The following is a 6,033-nucleotide window of genomic DNA, read 5'->3' as shown; positions in this document are numbered from 1 at the left end:
ACAAAAACAAATCAGTGACCAATATAGCCACCTTTCTTTGCAAGGACACTCAAAAGCCTGCCATCCATGGATTCTGTCAGTGTTTTGATCTGTTCACCATCAACATTGCGTGCAGCAGCAACCACAGCCTCCCAGACACTGTTCAGAGAGGTGTACTGTTTTCCCTCCTTGTAAATCTCACATTTGATGATGGACCACAGGTTCTCAATGGGGTTCAGATCAGGTGAACAAGGAGGCCATGTCATTAGATTTTCTTCTTTTATACCCTTTCTTGCCAGCCACGCTGTGGAGTACTTGGACGCGTGTGATGGAGCATTGTCCTGCATGAAAATCATGTTTTTCTTGAAGGATGCAGACTTCTTCCTGTACCACTGCTTGAAGAAGGTGTCTTCCAGAAACTGGCAGTAGGACTGGGAGTTGAGCTTGACTCCATCCTCAACCCGAAAAGGCCCCACAAGCTCATCTTTGATGATACCAGCCCAAACCAGTACTCCACCTCCACCTTGCTGGCGTCTGAGTCGGACTGGAGCTCTCTGCCCTTTACCAATCCAGCCACGGGCCCATCCATCTGACCCATTAAGACTCACTCTCATTTCATCAGTCCATAAAACCTTAGAAAAATCAGTCTTGAGATATTTCTTGGCCCAGTCTTGACGTTTCAGCTTGTGTGTCTTGTTCAGTGGTGGTCGTCTTTCAGCCTTTCTTACCTTGGCCATGTCTCTGAGTATTGCACACCTTGTGCTTTTGGGCACTCCAGTGATGTTGCAGCTCAGAAATATGGCCAAACTGATGGCAAGTGGCATCTTGGCAGCTGCACGCTTGACTTTTCTCAGTTCATGGGCAGTTATTTTGCGCCTTGGTTTTTCCACACGCTTCTTGCGACCCTGTTGACTATTTTGAATGAAACGCTTGATTGTTCGATGATCACGCTTCAGAAGCTTTGCAATTTTAAGAGTGCTGCATCCCTCTGCAAGATATCTCACTATTTTTGACTTTTCTGAGCCTGTCAAGTCCTTCTTTTGACCCATTTTGCCAAAGGAAAGGACGTTGCCTAATAATTATGCACACCTAATATAGGGTGTTGATGTCATTAGACCACACCCCTTCTCATTACAGAGATGCACATCACCTAATATGCTTAATTGGTAGTAGGCTTTCGAGCCTATACAGCTTGGAGTAAGACAACATGCATAAAGAGGATGATGTGGTCAAAATACTCATTTGCCTAATAATTCTGCACTCCCTGTAGTTCTCTTTGTACGTCCTATATATGTTTTTTTGCACGGACATGTTATGGCGTATATTGCACCCTGACTTCTGCAGGTTATATGATCCTTTATTTTATATGTTTCTGTGTCCCCTGTCCATTCATTTTTTATTTCCATGTTAGTGTGCTGTTTTTTATTTGTTTTTAGTTTTTTACAGACACCACAATAGCCACATGGAAAAAAACCTCCCTGGGGTTTTTGTCCAAGAATAGTGTTCTAATTGTCATTTTGTTTACTCAGGCATTTGTTGGTGGGGGCTATTATACTGCCCACGTTTTTGGCTTTTCTGTAGATAAATTTAGGATTTTTTGGGATCTGATCTCCTATTATCTTATCTTCCTTTAAGGTTTCCCAGTGTTTTTTGATAATCCTTCTCAATATTCCTGCTTGGCTGTTATACTGTGTGAAAATGGGTGGCATTTCAAAGGTTTCCACTTTTGTACTGTCTCCTGGTTTTTTCTTCTTTTTAATTAACTCCTGTCTATCTAGTTTTCCTACTAGTTCTTTCTGTATTAGTAACTTGTTCATATTGTAGCCTTTCTCTTCAAATTTTTTCAGCATTTTGTCTGCCTCTGTTTGATATTCGCTTTCCTTTGTACAGTTACGTTTTAGTCTCATAAGTTGTCCCTTGGGAATATTTTCCAACCACTGTGGAAGATGGCAGCTTTCACGGGAGATAAAGCCATTGACGTCTGTGGGTTTATTGTATGTCCTGGTTTGTATTTTGCCATCCTCTATGTAGATGGTTAAGTCCAAGAAGTTTATTTCGCTCTGACTGAATGTTGGTGTAAATTCCAGATGGTAGTCATTGTTGTTAATTTCTTTGAAAAATGTGTTGAGTGCTTCTTCTTCTCCTGCCCAAATGAATATAATGTCGTCTATGAAGCGTTTCCATAGGACGAGATTCGACCGGAGCTTGCCGTGGGGATAGATGACTTGATGCTCCCACTGTCCGACATATATGTTTGCGAACCCCGGTGTGAATCTCGTCCCCATCGCGGTCCCCCACTGCTGTATATAGAACTTGTCCTCGAATATGAAGTAATTTCTTTTTAAAATGAACATTATGCATGCACCAATAAAGTATATTTGTTTCTCTGCGAGGTTTCCCTGATTCTGTAGGCATGTTTTTGCTGCGTTGCACCCTTTTTAATTTTCAATGATGGTATATAGGGATTTGACATCCAGGGTGCCTAGAATGTAGTTTGGTTCCCATTTAACCTGATTTAGGATGTTCAGGATGTGCTGGGTGTCTTTCAAGTGTGTTGGTAGCAGGTCTACACACGGTTGCAGGAAGCGGTCTATGTATTCGGATAGATTGCTTGTCAGGCATTCTACTCGTGATATTATTGGTCTTCCTGGGGGGTCTGTTGTGCTTTTGTGGATTTTTGGATTATAGTAAAATGTGGCAATTCTGGGTTGTTTCGTTTCTATGTATTCAGCCTCTTTAGGGTTGAGGATGGCTTCTGTTTTTCCTTTCTTAACTAGTTCACCTAATTCCTTTTTGAACCCTTCTGTTGGGTCATTTTTTAGTATTTTGTATGTTTTCTTGTCTCCTAGTAGTTTGTATGCTTCCTGTTGGTATTTCTCTTTGTCCAGTATTACAATTCCCCCGCCTTTGTCAGCAGGTCTTAGGATGATTTTGTCATTTTCTTGTATTTTTGTTAGTGCTTCCCGTTCTGCATGGGATATATTTCCTAGATGTTTTTTATTATGTTTTTGCTTTTTTGGACTTCTGATTTTTCGTATGTCCTTAGTGACCATGTTCATGAAACTGTTAAGTGCCTGTGAATATTCTTGCACTGGATGGTATTTGGATTTTGCTTTTAAATCAGTGTGTTTGTATCCCTTTTCTGAATGGTTGTCTTCTGTTGCTTCTGTTTTGTCGGATTGGTAGATTTTATTGGTATCTTCCCTATTATTGTTGTTTTTTTGTTGTTTTTTTTATGAAATATTTCTTTAGGGCTAGTCTTCTCATAAATTTGCGGATCCCTATGAACGCTTCAAATTTATTGAACAGCGTACTGGGTGCAAATTTTAACCCTTTTTCCAGGATATTTTGTTCTCCCTTTGTTAGTATGTGTGTGCTAAGGTTAAAAATCTTCTGTCCTGACCCCATTCTGATCTCCTTTTGTTTTAGTTTCTTCTTTTGGGCGAGTTTCCCTCCTCTATTACCCCTCTTGCACTTTTTCTTCTCAGAAAAAAATCCTGTTTCACAGTTTTTTTTATTGTTGTTCTTTTTTCTCTCTGTTCATTACGTCCTCTTTCCTGCTCTTGAGATTTATTTCTGTGTGTATTTCTTGTTGTCATTGTTTGGTTTGTGGTTCTTGATTCTTTTTTCCTGGTGTCGTGGTTATTTGTAATAACCTTCGCATCATTTCCTTCGATATTGTGTTCTTTCTCATCTTTTTGATGATTGTCTTCTAACGGGTTTCGTTTGTCTTGTCTGTCTCTTTCTTGTGTTTTCTTCTGTTGACGGGAGGGAGCTATTTCTTCCTCATCTGTCTCATAATTCATCAGTACCTCATAGCGGTTGTCCGTCTGTATTTCATTTCTATTTGTGACTTCGTTTTGTCTTCTGATCATGACTTCTGGGGTTATTGGTATCGGTTGTTCTATTTGAATGTCCCCCTCGTCTTGATAATTGTCCTCTTCATGTACCGTGAAGATGGATGTGTGTTCCTCCACTTGGCTATATCTACCTTCGTCCAGTGTTTGGAAGGAGTCCTGGCTGTTATATTCCGTGTGATTTTTTGGTAATGCATCACGGTTAAATTTTCTGCTCTTCTTTTCTTTAATTTCCTCTTCTTTCTGGTGAATTCTTCTTTTTATATTTTCTACCAGTTGATGGATACTCGCATGGTCTTTCCAAGGTCTCAGTGTTTCAAATATTGCCATAATTATTTTGTTAGTTTTTCGCAATCTTTCTCCCCTTTTATTGATGATGAATTTAATTGCATTGCGGGAGAATTCATGGAACATGCGTTCCCATTCATTTATTGTGCCATGTTCTCCCATGTCCCCTGACAGTGTCTTCTCTACTTTTAATCCCTTGGGTATGATATCCCATTCAAGGTATTTCTCCAGTGAGGTAATTTCCCAGAGGTCCTTCATCTCGAGAATTAGGAGTTGTTCTAATTCTGTGAGTGTATCCTTCACATATGTGAACTGTATGCCATTGTCTTGATTGAACACTTCGGATTGTCTTTTGTATGAACCAAAGAAGGTTTGTACCCTCTGTATTCTGTCTTTTCTGTCCCACCATAATTTTGACATTATTTCTTTGTGTGGTAGGTGTATCAATTGGATTTGTCTAATTGATTTTACTCTTTTGTTTGGGTATTTTTTATCTCCAAGTTTAATATTCTTCTTTGTAGGTTTTGGTCCTATTGAGCTGTTTAAATTTGTGTGGTGGTATATGTTCCACAGTTTTCTATTTCCTATTTTGTTTTTGTTTTTATTTTTATTTTTATTTTTATCTTTATTTTATTTTTGTTTTTATTTTTATTTTTGTTTGTATAAAATTTTATCAGTTTTATTAGTTTTGGTTTTATTTGTTATTATTAATTAGTTTATTTATGTGCAGCTGGCCTAGGTGTGTTGGCGATATATTGTAAAGGTAAAACACTAGTGATACACCGGCGCTTGCACTAAGTTGAACTGACGCAGCGGTACCGCAACGGTATCGCCACCGTTTTTCAAAGAAATTAACAACAATGACTACCATCTGGAATTTACACCAACATTCAGTCAGAGCGAAATAAACTTCTTGGACTTAACCATCTACATAGAGGATGGCAAAATACAAACCAGGACATACAATAAACCCACAGACGTCAATGGCTTTATCTCTGTCACGGGGTTCCGAAGGTGCACTCGGTCCCCCATTGCCCGCAGAACTGTTGCTTAGCTTTTGGAATGAGGTTCTGTGTTTGACCTCATTCCCAGGGCGGCTTTACTAGCTGGGTGGCTCCCTGCTCCTGGTCTGCCTTGAGCGCCGAGCTGATCACTCGGTGCTCGACTGGTTGGTCTGTCGGTCATGTGACGCTGGCCACGTCACATGACCCTCACTCCCCACTATAAATACAGGCAGCCTGCTGGCTACAGGTTGCCTGTTAATTTCTAGGTTCCTGGCTATTTGTTGGACTACTGAATATTTACCTGATCCTGTTCCCTGACGATCCTCTGCCTGCTCCTCCTGTACTGCGCATACATCCTGGTATTGTGACCTCGGCTCCCACCTGACTACTCTCTTAGGACTCCTCTTGTAGTTCGCTACTCTCCTGGTATGTGACCCCGGCTTCTCCTGACCATTCTTTGCTTAATCCGTTGTACTGCGTAGCTCTCTTGGTTCTGCCCGGTCCGTTCATGTTCCGTATTTTGTCTTGTCTGTCTTCCCTGCACATATCCTAAGTTAGGGACTGCCGTCCAGTTGTCCCCTGTCATCAGGACTCGTGAGGCAAGTAGGCAGGGCCAGGGGTGAGGGTGGAGCGCAGTGGTCACTACCCTTCCCCCTGTGTGTGTGTGGACATGACCGTTACAATCTCCCGTGAAAGCTGCCATCTCCCACAGTGGTTGGAAAATATTCCCAAGGGACAACTTATGAGACTAAAACGTAACTGTACAAAGGAAAGCGAATATCAAACAGAGGCAGACAAAATGCTGAAAAAATTTGAAGAGAAAGGCTACAATATGAACAAGTTACTAATACAGAAAGAACTAGTAGGAAAACTAGATAGACAGGAGTTAATTAAAAAGAAGAAAA

Source organism: Bufo bufo, chromosome 3, assembly GCF_905171765.1.
Source record: "Bufo bufo chromosome 3, aBufBuf1.1, whole genome shotgun sequence".
NCBI lineage: Eukaryota > Metazoa > Chordata > Amphibia > Anura > Bufonidae > Bufo > Bufo bufo.
Note: the sequence above shows the minus strand (reverse complement) of the source record.